We start from the raw sequence: 21,617 nt of genomic DNA, 5'->3' as shown, positions 1-21,617 counted from the left end.
AAGAGGTATAAAGAGGGAATCCCAGATCTTGCTTCTGAAGTAAACCTAGGCTGATGTTTTCAACTCTGCCTAAGAGATTCAGATGCTCTATTCCCAGTGAAATTAATGGCAGCTATGCATCTAAATCTCTTAGGCAGCTTTGTGACTCTCAGCCCTACAGCATAAGGAAGTCGTGCTTATGAAGTAAGCATCCACTAGAAATATGCAAAGGTAAACCAAAGGCCAGTGTGTGTTATCCATCCCCCTCTTTGTCCAATACACAACCAATGTGTGTGTTCTATCACGGCGACAGTGCCCTGTTCATACCTTGGTGTTTGCTGAAATGGTGACCATCACATAAAGAGAGGAGGTGCAGGTCAAGATATGAAACATGGTGCCGTTGCTTTGTATCCCTGTTCTGAAATAACACCTTATGATGGGGGTGAGATCCCCACAGTAACCTTGCACAAGGGAAATTGGGCTAACCTGGCCCAATCAGTTAATTTAGGCTTCAAACAGAGGAACTTTTGGCTGATGGCAGGCACCTAATTAGGAACAGGCTCACCTGTGCAGGAACAGGTGGGGCCCATAAAGCCAGGAAGCTGGCTCCAGACCTGGAGGACTGCTGAGAAAGGGTAGTTACTTCCTGGGAAGAGGAAAGTTGGTTCATTCTTTCTTTCTTTCTTGGAGCTGGCACACCCAGAGAGAAAAGGGGGCTCAGAGTAGTAGGAAGCAGTCCAGTGAAGGAGTAGGGAGGGCAGAGAGAGGAAACCAAGAACTGTGGAGCAGAAGGTCCCTTCTGTGGAGCAGAAGGATTGGAACCCGGAGCTGAGGGTTGGCTCGGCTCATGTTCCCCTATCTACCGCTGAGGGCATGTCATAGAACTCAGGCAGCGAATGGAAAGATTGCCTATGACTGCTGATGGACTGTACTCTGGAAGGTGAATGACCTGGCCAGAGGCGGTGGAACTGCAGATCAGAGTGACAGTGTACAAACCGTGGTCAGGGGGTGTTGGCTTTGAGAGCTAATCCCCAGAGTGAGCAGGAGGAGGTGCCAAACCAGCGGTGAGTGATGCATCCTGTGACACACCTGTTTGTGATTACACCTCAAAAGACTGCACCACATCTGGGGCTATCTAGGAACTTCATGGTTGTCACTCTGGGTATGTCTACATTGCAATTAGACACCTGTTGCTGGCCCATGCCAGCTGACTCTGGCTCATGGGGTTCAAGCTAAGGGGCTGTTTAATTGCAGTATAAATGTTTGGGCCTGGGCTGCAACCCATGCTCTGTGACCCTCCCACTTTACAGGGCCCTAGATCCTGTGCTGCAGCCCAAACCGGAATGTCTACACCACAATTAAACAGCCCCTTAGCCCCAAGCCCAAGTCAGCTGGTATGGGCCAACTGTGGGTGTCTAATTACAGCGTAGACATACCTTGTGCTGTGCACCAGGGCCACTTGGAACTTCGCAGGGAAAGAGGCCAATGTTTTAAAATGTGTCTAAAAAATTTAGTGTGACCTTGGGCAATCATGTCCTCTGTCCCTGTGTGTCCTCTAGCTTGTTTTAGATGGTGAGCTCCATGGGGCAGAGGATCTCTTACTATGTATCTGTATAGCACCTAGCAAAATGGGTCCTCGCTCTCTGTTGGAGACTCTGGGTGCTACTGTGATACAAATAAAGAACACTAAGTTGTATTCCATAACCTATATAGATGGCTTGTTATTCACAGGTGCTGGGCACTCCTAGCGCCCGTTGAGTTGAACAGTTGTTGTGGCTGCCATTGTTAGAAGCACCAGTTTGGGCATCCGCAGTATTTCTTGGGATGTAGGTATATGTCTGGGGGCCTTATTGCACCTTAGCCTGCTGGGACTTTATGAACTTACATCTTCTTCATCTGACTGGTTTGGAGTGGTTATTGGTCTGCACGTCTCCCCTTCTCCTGCAGAATCGATGCAAAGGAGATTGTTCAGATGGGCCTTGCATTTCCCCTGAACTCAGCAAAATAGACTTATTTATTGTACACCTCTACCCCGATATAACGCTGTCGGGAGCCAAAAAATCTTACTGCGTTATAGGTGAAACCGCATTATATCGAAATTGCTTTGATCCACCAGAGTGCGCAGCCCCGCCCCTCCGGAGCACTGTTTTACCACATTGTATCCGAATTCGTGTTATATAGAGTTGCGTTATATTGGGGTAGAGGTGTATTTGCCTTTTTCCCCCCTACGTCCATACCATATGTTGTTCAGTCTAGTCAGGTTACTTCTATCTCCTAGAACTGGAAGGGACCCGGAAAGGTGATCAAGTCCAGCCCCCTGCCTTCACTAGCAGGACCAACTACTGATTTTGCCCCAGATCCCTAAGTGGCCCCCTCAAGGGTTGAACTCACAACCCTGGGTTTAGCAGGCCAATGCTCAAACTCTGAACTCAATGGATGTTTGGTTTGGTATCTTCAACCCAACTTCGCAAACCCAAGTGTTTAATATAAACTTCTGAACGGAGGGGCTCTCTCAAGCAAACCCTGTGAACCCCCTCTTTAGAGCAGTTAACCAACAGGCAGCTCTGAGCAGATTGGATTGGTGCAGAGACATGCACACCATGCTATAAGAAATAGGACCGTGGGTTAATGTGCACTAAGTGGGAAAACTGAGCTAATGGGTCATATGTAGTAGATATCTCTCTTTGATTTTGGGAGAGCCCAATAGAAAAGGGGTTGTTTGCTGTGGTGAGAGGACTGTGGTTGTGATTTCTAGTTGCATCTTAGTCAAGCAAGAATAAATGAGACATTCCCAGATCCAGAGTCATCCCTGCACCATAGTAGTGAAGGAGGAGATGTTGCTTGCTCTCCCTCTCTGCTGCTGCTGGGGGTGAAGGTGCAAGCTAAGGAAGCATTTTGACTGCAAAAACTTGTCACATTGCCATAGCTCCTGTGGAGTTTGCAGTGGATAACCAAGGTCTGCCCCAACCATGCCTCTTGCTTGCCTTTGTCCTGCCCAGGAATGCTCCCTGCACTGGGCTTCTGGGGAGGCAGGACTGGCATGGGAGTCTTTGTGCTGGACAAGGGAGTGTTCTTTGCCAGTATGAATTCCCCTTCTCCCCCTCAGTTTAATTTCATTGTGAAAGAAACATTTAATTGGGGAAATCCTAGTCTCCTGGAATGAGAAGGGCAGGCTCAGGTGCCCAGATTGGGATTTTTCAAAGCATCCTAGGGGAGTTAGGCATCCAAGTCCTATTGAATTTCAGTGGGAGTTGGACGCTTTACTCCTGCAGGCTCCTTTGTAAATCCCAGCCTTTGAGAAATTTTGCAAGGCACAGCAAGCCAAGAACAAGGCTGCACAGCTTCTTTGGGATGCTATGGTTGAATTGGGGGTGGGGAGAGAAGATACAGAGCCTTTAGTAGGGTTCCTAGTAAATCGGAGGAGCTGGAATAAGGCCACTGGTGTTTTTAGACATCGGCCAATGTATAAACTGGTGCAGCCACAGCATTTGCATTCCGAGCCTGTTATTACCTTCTGAAAAGTAGCTACTTGTCCTGTTAAAGCCTGGGCCCATTGAAGTCAATGTGAGACTTACCACTGACTTCAAAGGGGCCAGGATTCACCACCAAGAGTTTCCACAACTGTTTGAAATGCGGTTGGAAGGTGTGCTCCGGTGCCCCAAGGGATATTGTCAGACGTGTTGTGTTTCCATTCTCTTTGAGCCCTGAGACATCCTAAGCTTGATCTTGTGGGATGGAACATGCAGCTGAATGACTTCTTCCCTCACTAGACAATGGGGCAGGGATATTTTTTAAATTCCAAAGGATCCTGGACCTCCAATTACTGTTGACTTCCAAGGGGAATTGGGGTGCTCTAGAAAAATCACATCCTGCCTGTTTCTCTGCCAGCGGAATGAGACGGGCAGACTGGTTCATAGAAAATAGCACCAGAATTTGACACGCCTGTTCCCATCTGTTGAATACATTTACATGCTGGTATTCCAGAGCATTTCATAAAACAATGCGTTCCTTTCCTTTTTCTTTTCTTTTTTCTTTTTCTTCTTGTTTGGAGTCCTCCAGCTTCCTCTCAGATTAAGGAGCTTCCCTGCAGAGCTAAAACACAGAGGCAAAGCTTGTGCCATAACTATTATTCCACCTCCCTGGGGAGCGTAAGCAGTAGCAGAATAGCAGATAGTATTTTCCATGCAGTAGCTCTCTCTGCTGCAGCTAGTATCTTTTCCGGACTGGGTTTTAATTTCTCTTAAGGCAGATTTTAAAGTCTCTCTTGTGGTGAGGAATGTTGTGGTGTTATGCTGTGACACACTCAGTCTCACTTTTTTTATTAAATCATAACCATTAGATCAAGGGTAGGCAACCTATGGCACGTGCGCCAAAGGCGGCACGCAAGCTGATTTTCAGTGGCACTCGCACTGCCCAGGTCCTGGCCACCGGTCCGGGGGGCTCTGCATTTTAATATAATTTTAAATTAAGCTTCTTAAACGTTTTAAAAACCTTATTTACTTTACATACAACAATAGTTTAGTTATATATTATAGACTTGTAGAAAGAGACCTTCTAAAAATGTATGACTGGCACGCGAAACCTTAAATTAGAGTGAATAAATGAAGACTCGGCCCACCAAATCTGAACGGTTGCCAACCCCTGCATTAGCTCCTGATTCAACAGAGCACTGAAGCCTGTGCTTAATTTTAAGGTGGCAGCAAGGATGGAGCAGTGGGCTGAGAGTCAAGAGACCTGGATTCTATTCCCGGCTCAGCTACTGACTTGCTGTGTGACCTTTGACAAGTCACTTTACTCATTGATTTCCTCTCCTACCTTGTCATAAACTGTAAACTCCCCAGGGACTACCTCTCTCTGTTTTTGTGTGGTCCCCAGCACAATGAGGCTTCAGTCTTGGTTGGGGTTTATATTACAGTAGTCCCATTGACCTCAATGAGATTACTCACCTGCTTAAAGTTAAACACATGCTTAAGTGGTTTGATGAATCTCGTGCTATTAGGGATGGGTTTAACTAGTTTGGCTCAGTTAAGAAAAACATGAATACTTGGGGGCAGAATCAAGCCTGGACATTGCAGACCCATTAAATGAAAAGGCGCAAGGCCCCTGTGTTGGTTTGGTAGTTGGGGGAACAATTGAGTCTCTACACTGTATTGCTTAAAAGGGAATCAATGCAAGAAGCTGGGACTGGAGCAGAACCATGGATGAAAGGCAATAAACTCCCATCCTCCAGGTGCAGGAAGGCAAACTGGACTCAATAATATACGGGGAAAGGAAACGTTCTGAAAGAGTTTCCAGCACTTGTGCGCTTTGACCTCTGTGTGAGTCCTAGGGTACTGTTAAAAAAGTAGCTACACTTTTCATACCCTTATGTTTCCTAGGGGCATATGGCGGGATGTTTGGGGTGGGGGGGGGAGGGGAAGCGTAATGAGGGAGGTCTTGGGTGCATAAAAGACCATTAAAACAACAAGGAGTCTGGTGGCACCTTAAAGGCTAACAGATTTATTTGGGCATAAGCTTTCGTGGGTAAAGATTTTTTACCCACGAAAGCTTATGCCCAAATAAATCTGTTAGCCTTTAAGGTGCCACCAGACTCCTTGTTTTTGTGGATACAGACTAACACAGCTACCCCCGATACTTAAAAGACCATTAGTTACGCTTCTCAGCAGTACTTTGCTTCCTAAGCTTGGTCATGCCCCACTAGATCAGGCCCTTTTCCTGGGAGATCAAGTCAGAACAAACAATTAATGAAGGGAAGAACAAGGCTAGCCTTTTAGTGCCATGTTCCCTGGTAGAATCCTTTACAGCAATGTTTCACACTTGTACGCTTGTTGGTTTGAATTTGCATTGCTCTCCTCTTAACAGCACAAAATACGAATTTCGATGGAGAATCAGGTGTATGAGAAGGATGGCTGAGAGTGATTGGATAGCTACTGAGATGATAAGCTGATGGACAGGAAATCAAGTAAGCTTTGCCTAGGCAGATATGAATCTGCCGCTTCTGTCTTAACCATTTGTCCAAGACTGTGGAACTCCAATTCCTCGGGAACTAAGAACTACCTCCAAGGTCCTCTTTTTGCGTTTATTTGCCCTTGTCTTCACAAATAACAGCAGAGAGCCCCTCAACTTTAAATAAATTCAATACATCCAAACTTCCATACATGCAGGGCCAGATTAACACAAGGACTTTAGGGGCTGCAGCCTTGGTCTAAGGAAGCCCACAGGCCAGACGCGGCCCACTGCTTCTTTTCTTTTTATTGCTATGGGGCTGGACACCGGTCCCCAAGCCTTGGCGTGTTTCCCCCTCCCCCCCACTCCACAGGGCTGGAGCAGCAAGCTCTGGCGGGTTGGCATACCCCTGCGGCCCCTAGGCGAGGGGCATTCAGGGAATCTCTGCACGCTGCCCCTGCCCCCAGCACTGGCTCTGCAGCTCCCATTGGCTGGGAACCGTGGCCAATGGGAGCTGCAGGAGCAGCACCTGTGGGCACAGGCAACATGCACTGCACAGAGCAGCCTGGCCCCTCCACCTAGAGGCTGGACATGCTAGCCAACTCGGGGAGCAGAGCAATGTGGAGCTAGGGTAGGCAGGGATCCTGCCTTAGCCCCACTGCGCCACTGATCAAGAACCACCCGAGGTAAGCGCCTCCAGGCCGGAGCCTCCTCCTGCACCCAAATTCCCTCCCAGACCCTGCACCCCCACCTGCACCCCAACCCCCTGTCCCATCCCTGAGCCCCCTCCCACACCCAAACTTCCACCCAGAGCCTGCATCCCAACCCTGTCCCATCCCTGCCTCCCCAGCTGGAGCTGCACTGCCTCCCGCGCCCCAATCCCCTGGCCCAGCCCTGACCCCCCTCTCACTACAAACATGCAGGGACTCCACAAAATCAGATGCGTCTTGCATCTGAAGAAGTGAGGTTCTTACCCACGAAAGCTTATGCTCCCAATACTTCTGTTAGTCTTAAAGGTGTCACAGGACCCTCTGTTGCTTTTTAGGTAACAGAGACTTTCTAACTAGCTATCCCCGAGAGGTAGAAAGAAAAAAAACAATTCAGCTTGTAAATTCCTTTTGCCAGCTGTTTGCTCACTGCTTGAACCCTTCTCTTAACAAAGACCCTTGTTTAAAAAATAAAAACTTAACACCTCTGCCTTCAGGCAAGGAGAGATCAAATATGCATCTACCTTGAGCTCTGCTTTCCAAGCAGCTAGAAAGGAGAAAAAAAATCTTACTGGCTTTTGGTTTAAAATGATCCCACCACTCTGCCACCATGTCAAGGCTGCTTCCCCACTCTGAACTTTAGGGTACAAATGTGGGGGCCTGCATGAAAACTTCTAAGCTTAACTACCAGCTTAGATCTGGTCCACTGCCACCACTCCCAAAGTGCTAATTCCCTTCCCTGGGTAGCCTTGAGAGACTCTTCACCAATTCCCTGGTGGATCAAGATCCAACCCCCTTGGCTCTAAAAACAAGGAGAAATTAACCATCCTCCCCTCCTTTCTCCCACCAACTTCTGGTGGATCAAGATCCAACCCCCTTGGATCTAAAAACAAGGAAAAATTAACCATCCTCCCCTCCTTTCTCCCATCAACTTCTGGTGGATCAAGATCCAACCCCCTTGGCTCTAAAAACAAGGAAAAATCAATCAGGTTCTTAAAAAGAAGGCTTTTAATTAAAGAAGAAGGTAAAAATCATCCCTGTAAAATCAGGATGGGAAATAACTTTACAGGGTAATCAACTTAAAGAGCCCAGAGGACCCCCCTCTAGCCTTAGGTTCAAAGTTACAGCAAACAGAGATAAACACTCTAGCAAAAAGATACATTTGCAAGTTGAGAAAACAAAGATAAAACTAACCCGCCTTGCCTGGCTGTTTACTTACAAATTGAAATATGAGAGACTTGTTCAGAAAGATTTGGAGAGCCTGGATTGATGTCTGGTCCCTCTTAGTCCCAAGAGCGAACAACCACCAAAACAAAGAGCACAAACAAAAGCCTTCCCTTCCCCCCTCCGTTCCCCCCCCCCCAGATTTGAAAGTATCTTGTCCCCTTATTGGTCCTTTGGGTCAGGTGTCAGCCAGGTTATCTGAGCTTCTTAACCCTTTACAGGTAAAAGGATTTTGGAGTCTCTGGCCAGGAGGGATTTTATAGTATTGTACACAGGAGGGCTGTTACCCTTCCCTTTATAGTTATGACACGCCCCCCAAATCACAGATAGTGTTGGACAGCCAGTTCCACACTGGCGGTGATTTCTTCCTGGAGCTCTAGGAGAAAACAGAGTTAATAAGACACATACACCTTTAGACATGAAAGCTGGTCTTTTGTGTGCTTTTACCCTATACTATACAGACTTCACAGGGGGAGACCAGCATTTCTCAAATTGGGGGTCCTGACAAAAAGGGAATTGCAGAGGGGTCATGAGGTTATTGTAGGGGGGTCGCAGTATTGCCACCGCCACCCTTACTTCTCCCAGCCAGCAACAACCACTCTCCAGCTGCCCAGCTTTGAAGACACCATGCTGTCTGCAATAGCACAGAAGTAAGGGTAGCAGTACTGCAACACCCCCCTCCCCTCTCTCTCTCTCTCTCTCTCACACACACACACACACACACACACACACACACACACACACACACACACACACACTAACCTTGTGATTCCCCACTCCCCTTCCTAAACTCCTTTTTGGGTCAGGATTCCTACAATTACAACACCATGAAATTTCAGATTTCAATAGCAGAAAGCATGAAATTGACCAAAATGGACCATTAATTTGGTAGGGCCTGGTTATGAATGTAAAAAAATTGCTTGAGCCCTGCATCCCTTTTATTAGCAAGACCCTAGCACTGCCTGATTTGTAATCTATGGGCCATATTGTGACTAGTAAGGCTCAAGAAAGAGGAGCTCTAAAAAATGTGACCTGGTTCATGACCAGCCCCGTATAAATGTAAACACTTCTCTCATCTTTCCCTCTCCCTCGCCTTCTACCCTCCAAGAGGTTTTCCAAGGTGGCTTCTGTCCTCCTCTCCAATCTCAAACCATCTCATAGGCAGTTGTTGGCACATAAAAGGCCTTGGTGGGTCCATAGTGATTTCCCTCCCTCCCCTACCTTTGGCATATTGAGTTCAGTTAAACCTGAAACTCAAGGGGTATAAAGCCTAGATAGTCACTGGACCTTATGCACACTGGCAAGCAAAGCTGGCACAGTTTCACTGTATGGGCTGGTCTACACTGGGGGGGGGGGGGAGGGGGAATCGATCCAAGATATGCAACTTCAGCTACGTGAATAGCGTAGCTGAAGTCGAAGTATCTTGGATCGAATTACCTGGGGTCCAGATGGCGTGGGATCGACGGCCGCGGCTCCCCCATCGACTGCGCTACCGCCGCTCGCTCTGGTGGAGTTCCGGAGTCAACGGTGAGTGTGTTCGGGGATCGATATATCGCGTCTTAACGATACGGCAGGTAGCAAAGATGTACCCTATGTTATTGAGAGGTCTGGGAGGTGGTGTGCACTCAGGACTTTAGAAATTACACTTGGCTTATTTAGGTACCGAAATACAGATTCAGAACATTAACTATTGGGGACTCGCTTTTGCAAATCTTGCCCCATGGGTTTACAGGGAATAAAGAATGAGGTAGGGGCAAGGTCTTATATTCCCTGTTAAGTAACATGAGGTCTGCTTTTTAAGTGGAAAAGTGGCATGCAGGCTGCATGAATTCCTCGCGATTAAAGCTGCAAAGTTCAGATCAGAACTTGAATTTTCCCAAACTTCAGGAGCCTTTTGAACTGGGCTTGCTCTATTTGTACAGACATTTGTGGGGAAGCCAATATGCCAACATGAAGAATAATTGTGATGGGGGAGCCAAAGAGGTCTGTGGGTTCTCCTCCTAGGACAGCCAGTCACAATTGTGAGCTGTAACTTTTTCTTACACCAGAAGGATTTCTTACTTTCTGCATGGATCTGAATGTTTACTTATGTTTTAAATTCGACTTCTTTCTAGAGAAAGATGCAAACTGGAATTAAAGCCCGTTATTTTCTATTTTGACTAGAACAAACAGAAATGTATACTATTTCTAGTTTCATTTTACACTGACTTTGGCCTCCAACTAGTCAAGGATGGGAAGACAAGAAGGAAAAAACGGATTACTGCAAGGAGATTGGCCGCATAGAGATCTGCTGTGTTCCATCTATGCAGAACAGTGTGAGAGTTCACAGAACTTCTGCCATATCAGAAAAGCAACAAATAATTCTTCCTCAGGAAATTGTCTTGATAGTCTACAGCTCTAAAGCTGTCTGCTTAAAGCGCACCCAACGCCAAACCTTAATTGGTCGTCTTAATCAAGTGCCTTTTTCTTCTTTGGCTACATGCAATTGCTTTTTAAACACAAACAGCCATTTGCAGACCCTGTTGGGCTCAGGAAGATGTGGATATATATGCCTTAGTGCTGTATCTTTCTCTGACAACCCCACCCCCAGAAAACTTCCATGGAGGTCTCTGGTTTTGGTGGTGGGTTGTGGTTTTTTTGTTTGTTTGTTTTTTTAAAGCAACCTAATTTCTCTCATTCCCATTTACACCCAGGCTCCTTCAAAAGAGGGTTTGTAAATCAACCAAAAAACCCAGCTATTTTCTGCTACTGTAGTAAGTTGAAGCGACTTGATGAGAATAAGTATCAGGGGGTAGCCGTGTTAGTCTGTATCTACAAAAACAACAAGGAGTCTGGTGGCACCTTAAAGACTAACAGATTTATTTGGGCATAAGCTTTCGTGAGTAAAAACCTCACTTCTTCGGATGCATCCGAAGAAGTGAGGTTTTTACTCACGAAAGCTTATGCCCAAATAAATCTGTTAGTCTTTAAGGTGCCACCAGACTCCTTGTTGTTTTTGATGAGAATAGAAGATTCTGAAAATCTTACTGCAGTTTTTAGCTCTGAGTCCTATTAACCAATTGGTTGATGACTCACCTACCTCCATATGTGGAGCAAAAAATACCCCAGTGTTTCCCCATGTGCATCACTTTGAACTGCCACTGTTCAAAGGAGCACATCAGCTAAAGTCACCAGAGCTAGGTGACAAACGCCTGTGCCACGGACTCACAGATCATGCCCACTCTTGGCCCTGTGCGGGGGAACCCCCTTCAGTGTGACAGCCCTTCTCGGCAGTCCACTCTCTCTCTCAGGGGTTAAGCCCCTCCACCTCCTGGAACTGCACCTCTCTGAGCCTTAGCACACCTGTCTCTTGCCGTGGGCCCCCTCAGGGAGTCCACTCGCTCTGGACCCCCAGGGCCTCCACTCCCTAAAGGGAATAATGCAACCCTGTTCTCTAGACTGGAGTGACACTCAGCGTAAAACAGGAGGGTTTATTGAGTGTTTGAACACAGCGTAGAAAACTCTTGGGGCCCTTGGGCCTGGCCTCCCTCCAGGGCCGGGTCCAGGCACCAGCCCACCAAGCATGTGCTTGGGGCGGCGCCTAAAGGGGGGCGGCGCGGCGGGGCACTCCAGCCCAAGAGCGGGGCCGCGACTGGGCTCGCTGCCCTCCTCCCGGTGCTCTGGCCGCCGGGGGCTTGCCGCCGGGGACAGCAAAGATCCCCGGTCGGGCTCTCCGCCCTGCTCCCAGCACTCTGGCCGCTGGGGGCTCTCCGCTCTCCTCCCGGCGCTCTGGCCGCCGGGGAGAGCGGAGAGTCCCGGTCGGATTCTCCGCCCTTCCCCCGTCACTCTGGCCGCCGGGGAGAGCGGAGAGCCCCGGTCGGGCTCTCCGCCCTTCCCCCGTCACTCTGGCCGCCGGGGAGAGCCCCGGTCGGGCTCTCCGCCCTGCTCCCGGCACTCTGGCCACCGGGAGCTCTCCGTCCTCCTCCCGGCGCTCCGGCTGGTCGGGGAGAGCGGAGAGCCCCGGCTGGGCTCTCCGCCCTCCTCCCAGCGCTCCGGCTGGTTGGTGTAGGGACGCATAGCTCCCGAATCGCCAGCCCACGGGCGCGGCAAACTGCCCCCATGGCTACGAGGCAGGAGTGACCTTCAATCCAGCGTTTGTGTTTGGGAAACTTATTTGGCTGATTTGATTGTACCCTCGCAGCTGGTGTTCACGCGCTCAAGAGATGGGTTCGTTATCTTATGTGCATGTATACTGCCTGGCTTTTCTATGCACAAGAATGTAACCACTAAGAAGAGTTGTAAACAAAGTAAGGAGAGAAATAAAAACCCCAGGAAAGTTTTCCTGGGAGGCTTTTTGCAAGAGGCTTGTGAAGCTCTCTGGCTACCAACAAACCTGGCGTTCTGTTTCCTTTCCTGTGTCGTCACCACAGGTTGGGGATTGCGGGCCCGCAGCCAGGCTCGGCGAACTCCCCTGCCGCGCTGGCGGGGGGGGGGGGGGGGAGTGGCAGGGGGGCTTTTTTGCCTAGGGCGGCAAAAAAGCCAGAGCCGGCCCTGCCTCCCTCAGCAAAGCACATGCAAGTCTCCCCTGCATCCAGGTGGGCTCTGCTTGCTCCCTCTCCAGTCCCAAGCCCCCGTGCTTCCCAGCTAGGCATCTGATATCATCTCCCCCATGCCCTGCATCTGTCCATTATCTTTTCTCTCCAGGTAAACCGGGTCGCTTGGGCCTCCTCTCCTCTCTTCTGCCCTCTGGCTGGAACCGGCTGGTTAGTTCACTGGGGTCCTCTCTGTACAGCCCATTGTCCTCCCACTGGCCAGAACCGGCTTCAACTCCTGAGCTGGGCCTCCGGGTCGCCAGGTCACCAGTCACTGGGGTATCCATTCTCCAGGCCATTGGCTGAGGTCTCAAGTTCCCTCGCTGGTCCTCTGTAACAACAAATTCCCTCTCCCATCACCTCGTTAAACCAGTAACACCCAGGGAAACTGAGTCCCACCTCCTCTGCATGCAAACCATTGGAAAAACAAGACAATCCCCCACTTCATCACAGCCTGTGTAACAGTTTGGAAATATTTCCTTCATTTCTAAACTTCTGCCTGTAGAAGGCAACATATAATTTGCGAAACCTTGAAAAACTAGCCAGAGAATGTGTGCATTTGTCTGTCGTTGTGTGCTTGGCTATGTGTGTGGGTACCAATCAACTCAATCTCAAGTTTAAACACCTGAACGTGGAACCAGTTTCTCCTTCTCTTGCTGGCCACTCTACACTGCTCAGTGCAGAATTCCCTTGACACCAGCGGCATGACGGGAGAGGGAAGGCACAACTGGGAATTGCAAGGGCATGGACAATTTATCTCCTAGGTAATTCTAGTGGTGGCTCTAACTTCCAACAGTCAGCATAGAATCAGGCTGTTCAGATGCAGGAGAAAATTGATCCTTGATGTACACTTTTAATCAAAGTGGGTGAGAAATTTTCCATCAGTGTTCTCCCCCACCCCCCCAAAAAGGAAATTGTTATTTTACTAGGGGTGGGGGGTGGGGGGTGGGGGGTGGGAAACCAACATTTCCCAACAAAAAATTTTGTGGAAACCACACTTTTCTTTTCCTTTTCTATCGGGAAAATGGAAAAGAAACTCTCTTGGTTGGGCCAACATTTATCTCTGTATTATCTTGGGCTGCCGCACTGTTTCATGGGAGGAGTTGTTCTGTTGGCTCATGCCCCCATTCTTCCCTTTTTAGGCCAGGATTCCCAGCTGGAATAAATCCCCCATGATACCCTGTAGTCTTGCTATCTGACAGATGTATACCAGCTGGAGATCTGGCCCATATAATGCATCACTTCCATAGACAATGCTTAATCCCAGTGAGCAGAAGTCTTTTTCAAACTATATCAACTTTTGAAGTTGTATAGGGGAAAAAAGCTACATTTTAAAAAGTATATCCCAAATAAGTGTTAGCAGTTTAATATTTTCTAAGTATAATTAGTTTGGCATTTAAGTGGAATGTAATAATTGACCTGAACATGCATAAATGGAACCATTCCTTGCCCAGCGTGGTCTGCAAATTAACGTTCTTTTGTTTGTTACAGCTGTACCTCAAATAGTTCTTTTGTGAAGATAATCAAATGAGCGTGCTCTTAGACATGAGTTACCTCATGTTAGAAGATTCTTTTGTATCCTCATACTAGAGTAGGTAACAACAGAATATCTGAATTCATCTCCAGGATGAAAAGCAAAACAAAGAGGTAGCTTTGTAATGGCTTAAATATATTTGCATTTAGGAGTTGAAAGACAGTGATATGAACAAATGTGCACTGATTAGGTGCGGGGGGGGGGGGAGTGTTTTGTGGGGTTTTTGTTTTGTTTTTGTTGCCTGGGAAAATCTGATTTGGGGCTTGATCCTGCAAGGTGCTGGGCTCTCTGGCCTCAATCCAGTGAAACACTTAAGCACTTGCCTAGCTTTGCGTTAAGTAAAGTCCACGAGTAGCACCATGGTTTCCCTCCTTTCCCTTCCAATCTAGATTCTACGTCTTTCCAGGGAAAGCAATACTTCTTAGCTGCACAATACAATAGTAGAGCCACATTAAAGAGACAAAGATAAACATCACCCCCACTTTAGTGTGATGGGTTATTTATTGGTTACATACATTGGTTACTGCTATGTGTCTCCTTGGGTGTAGGAATTTCCAGTGACATTCCCTCCTCTTTCCCCCCACAATTACTTGCATCCCACACTGCCCAGTCTTTCCAGCTCATGCTGTAGTTTAATTCTGTCCTCTAGGTATGTTTGCTATCCTGCCAATTTGGAATCCATTTGGCGTTTTTTGTCCTTGGTGAGTTTTTACACTAAGGAAACACCCGACAAAGAAGGACGTACAGCAACCAATCAGGCTGTAGAGTAGTGCTTGTTGGTTGTTACAAGTTTTAGTGTGTTTGCTCAGTGAATCTAAAAAGGAGCTGGTCCCTGGATTGGGATGCAATTAGCAGAAAGCATCATTCCCTGAAAACTAACTATTCTTGCATTTCCATGGGCCAAGCACAAGAGCTCCATTGATCAGCTGTGGTCCAAAAGCCACAGTTTGAGAATTGGAATATCTGTCTGTCTGGCTGATATATGCCTATTGCAGTAATACAGGTACTTGAGCATAGCCTGAGCCAGTACTTCTGTAAGTAGTATCCGAGCTAACTGGCCTTACCAGAGGTCATTGAAATGAGACGACTTAGAACATTCCTAGAAGCACCACTTGTTAGAAGTAATACCATCAGTTCCATGTCACGCACACAGTTTGACACCTCGCTACTGTATCCCAACTTCTGAGCATCCAGATTACTGTGTGCTACTTAAAAGTGCCATTTCATTTCTGCTGCTGATATAAATGAATGTATCTTTGGAAACATGCAGTAAACTGAGCACACACCAGTTTTATTTAACACTAGGCAGTAATCATGTTCTCTAAGAAATGCTGCTGTGTCATTAATTGTCACTCAAATTTGTGTCAGATCCTTATAAGAAGCATGCTTGATGCCTCCACAAACATAACAGCATCTTTCGTTCTTAATGAATAATGTGCTCCAGATGTTCTGCCCTGTGAGAATTTCTAGAACATGCTGCAATGCCAAGAACTTATTTAACCCAGATCTCAGACTGTCTGTCTGCATCATCTAACTCCATCAAGATGATGGTGCGCATGGAATGGATGGAAAGCACATGGTTCATATAGAATACAGTGTGTGTTTGTTAACCTGAGGCAAAACAGCATGAGATTTAAACCTGGTAGAGTGAACATGGGTTCTCTGTGTCTTTCCCCCATACAGCTTTGCTAACACACCTCAATTCTGACCTGCAGCATTCCTTGATCTTCCAGTCCTGAGCTCCCATAGAGGTCTGCCACAGCATCCCCTTGCTAGAGCTTGGTTCCCTTGTCTTTATGGTTGTAGCAGGGTACTCACCCTGCTCCTGTCTGGAGGGGTTAAAACAGCCCTGGAGAGGGCTGCAGAGGGAAAGAGAGGCTGATTGGGGGAAGCAGCCACAGGTGGGGCCATGCCCCAATCAGACCACAGCTGGCCCTATACGAGGGCTGAGGGCCAGAGGCTGAAGAAGATTCTCTCTAGCTTCAGAGAGAGAAGGACCTGGCTGCTTGGGAAGGATATCTAGGGTGGAGCAGTGCTGGGGAAGGGCAGAGGGAGCTGGGGAGCTCCAGCCTAGCAAAGCCCCAGGCTGCAGACCAAGTTAAGGGCCCACAAAAGGTACTGGGGCTGCAGAAGGGCAGCCCAGAGATAGGCAGAGGCAGCAGGTCCAACCCCCCTTGCCGATGATGAGTGGTTTACAGACTGCAGTCTGCCCCAGGGAGCGGGGGCTAGATGATGACTGGCAGTAGCCACTGAGGCAAGGTGGGGATAGAGGGTTGGGGGTTCCCCTGGGAGGTGAGACTCAGAGACTGTGGAGGTACTGCAGAGAGCAGAACCCTGAGAGAAAGGGCACTGGGGTCCAGGAGGGACACGGGGGGCCAGCAGCAGGTGAGACATCAGCCGGCAGAGGGCGCTCCGAGCTGGAAAAAGAGCTAATTCCCTGGACAACCGGCAGGAAGCATTGCGCCGGAGAGTCGTCACCCCACCACAATAGTCCACAGACAGAAGTGGCACCTGAGCATGTTAAAAGTGCTCAGTGAAATCTGCAGTCCCTCTCAGTATAAATCTTTGTGTCTTCAGTCAGGAAATGAGGAGGCTTATGGGGAAGCTTAAGAGAAATCAATTCAGGATGGACATCAGGTTTCATAGAATGATGTAGAAAATCATTCATGAGTGGAATAGCCTATTAGATAAGACACTGAAGACAATCAGATCATTCAGTACAACTAAATTATAGCAGGATGGAGTAGCAAAACAAGGCACAAGTCTCAATGCCCTGAAGAGCTCAGCTGTAGACGGTCTGAGACTGAATTATCCATCCAGCTGGGCTTCTTGAAGAATTCTTTCCTTCTCCCATCACCTTTCCTGTGCCTAGCACTGGGAGGATACCATGCTGTGAAATATATTTACAATTCACCACTTATGAAAGTGCAATATCCGGTAGTGAGTGACCTCTTCACCAGTGAGTCTGGGTTTATTACGTTGTGATCTTGTCAGTGGGAGAACTACTGGAGATATGTGTATTTATTAAAAAGATGATTGAGCTGGTACGGAGCGGATCTAAGACTACTTTGCTTAGGGGACAGGAAGCTTGGTCTTATGGTTAAGACACTGAACTAGGGCATGGGAGACCTTACCCTAATTTCTGGCTCAGCCCCAGGCCTCATAAGTGCTCCTGGACAAGTTACTTGATATACTGCACGCCTCTGATCCCTGCCTGTGAAATGAACATAATGCTTCCGTACTTTACAGAGGTGTTGTGAGGATGATATGGTGACAAGGGTGATATAAATACCTAGGCCGATACATTTATCAGGGTTGATGACCCTTCAAGGTTTTGCAAATATCTTAAAATTCTTTGATGGTTTGCAAAAGGGTTCATGAGCCCATAGTAATCAACCCCATTCTTTAAAGGGTGACTTTGTTTGTCATTTATTTATTTGTGTAAGTGTGCTTTTCTGTGGTAGCTTGCGGGAAGCCTGTTCTGTGTAACTGGGAGGTGAGAACCCAGACAGTTATGACTAAGAAAATTGGCAGCAGCGTACCCTAGTTAATATATTTATAACGGCCCAATGGGTTAAAGGCTACACCTTAAAAGCCGCTTGGAAACTTGGTGGGAGCCAGTGCTGAGTGTGTAGTTCTGGTGTAATGTGCTCCCTGCATGACACATGCTTAATAAGTGGGTAGATGCCTTCTGCATTAGCTTCAGTTCCCAGATGGTCTGTGTGTTGCTCCAAGTAATCTAATCTCGGGATAGCAAAGGCAAGGAATGATTGCAGCCTCCTTGCCAAGTGCAAATGGAAAAACATGCCTGGCTGCTGCTCTCTGGCTGTGCAGGAGCAATTGTTTCTAACACAACAACCCTCTTGCAGGCATATTTGCAAATGGCTGACGTCCTTTCTCAGTCAGGGCTGTTGACTCTTTCCATTTGCTTCTCCCATCATCCTAGCATTACACTGGTCTCTTCAGAACTGAGCCTCAGACACAGCTGTCATCCAGACTCCAATCTCCTAGAAGTCCTGGGACTCTCCTTCCACTGTGCCAGACAGAGCAGATGCGATAGAGTCAGCCAGACGTTTTCAGCATATCGCATACAGCCCACCCTATGCACTCTCCCTAGCCCTCCAAACAACCTCATGCATCCATTAAACAGGAGGGGGAGAAGTCTGTTGGAGCAGAAAAGCAATTGCTTTGAACCACCCACAGAAGCCCCTCAGAAATAAAGGAGTGGAGTGGTCAAGGCTAACCAAACATACTAGTGATTGCATGTGTCAATTACACTTCATGGGCAGTGGTATCAGAGGCAACTGAAAGGCCTAACAAAATCTGCACACAAACATGATCTTCATCTCTAGGTGGAGACGATCAGCCAATGCAACTGGTACAGTTCCCATCTCTGTCCAATGCCCCCACCAAAAGCATGATTGACAAGGGTGAAGGAAAGCTGAGGGCTCCAGAAGTGCCAAGCCACAGATTTCTCAGGGTGCTTCCCTGAAACTAATGCCACTAAGGCTGCGACGAGTGCTGCCGCAGCTACACTGCTATTTATACTCACTCGAGCTTGATGAGAGCGAATATGAAGATGTGCCCATGAGCAGGGAGATTGCAACCCTAGTTCATAGTGTAGCCATCAACCAAGCTGTAGCTGGGACAGCAATAGCTGAATAGAAGTCCATTATTAAGCTCAGTTGCTTAGGGTGTGTAGACAGGGTCTCTCCCTCCTTCTCTCCCACCCATTCAAAATCTGAAGCATAGAGGGAGTATTTATTAAAGTCAGCAAAGAAATCTCAAAGAAAGACTTTCTTCCCTTTAATGTGGTCTCTCTCACACCTGCATTGTCCACCTTTTGTGTGTGACCTGACATGAATGTGATCACACGCTGGGTCATGGCAGTAGCACAAGCACACTGCAATGGAAAGTTCTTATTGCTATGGAGTACATGGCAAATTCTGCACTGTTGTGCTAATGCGCAGCTAGCTCATTGCATGGACCCTCCTTATGCCACTTCCAAAAACATGGCATCCGGAATCTGTTTTGTTTTTTTAATTTACTCTGGGATCACAAATTCTCTGTCCCTTCTACATGGCCTTAACCTCTGATAAAAGCAGCTTCATCTCCAAATATAGAACTTGAGATGACAGCAGCTGGATTTCCATCCCAGTCCTAGTGGGCTGGTAACCCTTCCCCTAGCCAGCGCTGAGAGGCTGGGCTCACCAGAGTCTGAGTATCTGCTGAACAGTGCTCAGTGCAGCATGGTCTCTCTGCCTATTGATGCTTTCTTGATCAAAAGGCTCTGCAGGATAATGTGCTGCTTAAATCAAACACAAATTAAACTAGGCTACTGGCTTTCAGTTGGAATAACTCTGTTTTTGTGAGCATACCTGCTAATGGGACATACTCTGCCAGCCCCTTGAGCTATGATTCCGATACACTTCACTCCAACTCCCTGGTTTAGATAAAGCAAAAACAAGTTTATTAACTACAAAAGAGAGATTATAAGTGATCGCAAACAGATCAAAGCAGATTACCTAGCAAATAAACAAAAACCACAAACTAAGCTTAATATACTAGATTGATTGGATAAGAAATAGCAGATTCTCACCCTGAGAAATTATACAAGCAGGCTGCACTTGCTTTACAGCTTGGAATCCCCAGGTCTTTCATACACAGGCTAGAAATCCCTTTAGCCTGTGTCCAGCACTTCCTCCAGTTCAGTCTTTGTTCCTCAGGTGTTTTCAGGAGTCTTCTTGTATGGGGAGTGAAGAACCACAGATGATGGCACTCCCTGCTTTATATAGTTTTTGCATATGGCAGGAACCCTTTGTTCTGAAGCTTGGTTCCCAGACTGGTCTGTGGAAAAATACTGACATCCCAAGATGGAGTCCAGATACATAGGTTGATCACATGTCCTTGTAGAGTCATAGCAGCCATTACTCACAGACTGTAGTGTTCTCAGGAAGGCTCCCCAGGGGGAGATAAGCTTCTGCAAAGGCCTATTGTTTTTTCCTAATAGCCCGTTGCCCTGAATAGGCCCTTCCCCGCTACGATCTAGAGTGAAAGCATCTTGTCTAGTGGGTGTTACCCAGGTGTAACTACATTTGAAATACAGATACATAGTTAATATTCATAACTTCAGATACAAAAATGATACATGCATACAAATAGGATAATCATTCAGCAAATCATAACTTTTCAATGACATCTCACATAACCCATCTTTCATAAAATGCATCATAATTATGCTATAACCATATAATAACATCACTATGAAGAATATGGGGTGCAGCATCATAAGGGGTGAAGTGAGTGATGGAAGGTCTCAGTGAGCTAGTGGCAATTTGGAGAACCTGTTGGACTATATCAGGGAATTTCTGTATTAGAACCATAAAGAGTATGTGTATAACAAGTATGAGGCCAAGAGAGACAAGGGGTAAAATTGAATTCCCCACAGCTTAAACTTCAAGATATTGGTAACAAAACAGGCTTCTTGCTTTTTCATTTCTGTGTCTCTCCCTCTCTGTAAGAAACATGCAAGGCCAAACTTCTAATTGTGTTAACACATCCTAAGACAAAGTCTGTTCTCAAAGGGTGATAAGGCTTTGTAAAAACAACTGCTCTGAAATTGGTCTTGCAGAAATCCCTTACCCCCCCCCCTTCGTTTATTATCCTGCTTATTTTCTGCTATTGTATTTAAAAGGTTAAATAGACTGATGAAAGTCTGTCACATCTGGAAAATAGAATTGTAAAATAAGAATGTCAAGGAAGAGGAGGTAGTAAAACAAAAGTGTAAGATGTGACTTAAAGATAAAGGATGAATGTGAATGAATGTGTGTGATGCAAATAAATAATTAGCAAATCACAGTTATAACTCTTAGTCTGGCACCTTTGATCTCCTATGGGCAAAGAATGCGTAGCACAGAGATAACTGGATGACCCCGCAGGGCAGGCTGGAATCCACTCAAGTGCCCCTCCAGATGGAGGGCTGAAGACTCCGAAGAACAAGAGAACACTCAGCCATCTGGGATATGCCACCTGCTGATTCATAATCACTTCAAACAAACATCAGCATGATGAAGCGATTCCCATAGACTTGTATAAGGACAAAATCCTATAAGAACAGAACCAAAAACCCAGGGACTTTGAGTCTGGTAGTCTGGTTCTGCAACCAGCCTCCAGGAGCATTGGATGCGCATCTGACAAGGACTCGGCTCCACCTTTGTGTGCTGGCTACCTGGCCAGTACTCTGCCATGAGCAACCTCTAGGCTGGTAACTATAACAACTCTGCAGAACTTGTATGAATGGTGTGTGAATGAATAAGAAATAGTAGTGAAATAATATTAAACTGCATATCCTGATTTCTCTCTCTTTCTCTGTATTTACAATAAACGTGGCATTTTGTCTTATAAGATCCTGTTGGTATTATTTTATTAGTGTAACAAACCCAGGTCTCCCATGTCCAAGCTAGTGGGCCATGGCAGCTTCAAGCTGACCCCAGTTTCCTTTCTTCTGTCTGCACGTGTGTGTTGAACATGGTCACTGTTCTAGCGAGTTCTGATGTGGAGTGAGGGGCACTTTGGAACAACGCCTCCCTTGATGTGTGGAGAATTCCAGAACTAGCGCCTTCACACTTGTCAGGAGGGCTTTGGCACAGGACCTTG

The 21,617-nt window shown here is 47.1% G+C and overlaps 1 long non-coding RNA gene across 1 annotated transcript; it reads left to right on the top strand.

Moving 5' to 3' along the window:
• The first annotated feature begins 609 nt into the window (after positions 1-609).
• LOC135972639 (uncharacterized) lies at positions 610-21,325 on the top strand. Its single transcript, XR_010589118.1, has 3 exons — positions 610-1,043; positions 5,842-5,941; positions 17,908-21,325. It is a non-coding gene; the product is annotated as an uncharacterized LOC135972639 (long non-coding RNA).
• Positions 21,326-21,617: the final 292 nt, after the last annotated feature.

This window comes from Chrysemys picta, chromosome 7, assembly GCF_011386835.1.
Source record: "Chrysemys picta bellii isolate R12L10 chromosome 7, ASM1138683v2, whole genome shotgun sequence".
Classification (NCBI taxonomy): domain Eukaryota; kingdom Metazoa; phylum Chordata; order Testudines; family Emydidae; genus Chrysemys; species Chrysemys picta.
The sequence above is the reverse complement of the archived record's forward strand: the minus strand, read 5'-3'. Positions and strand labels throughout refer to the sequence as shown.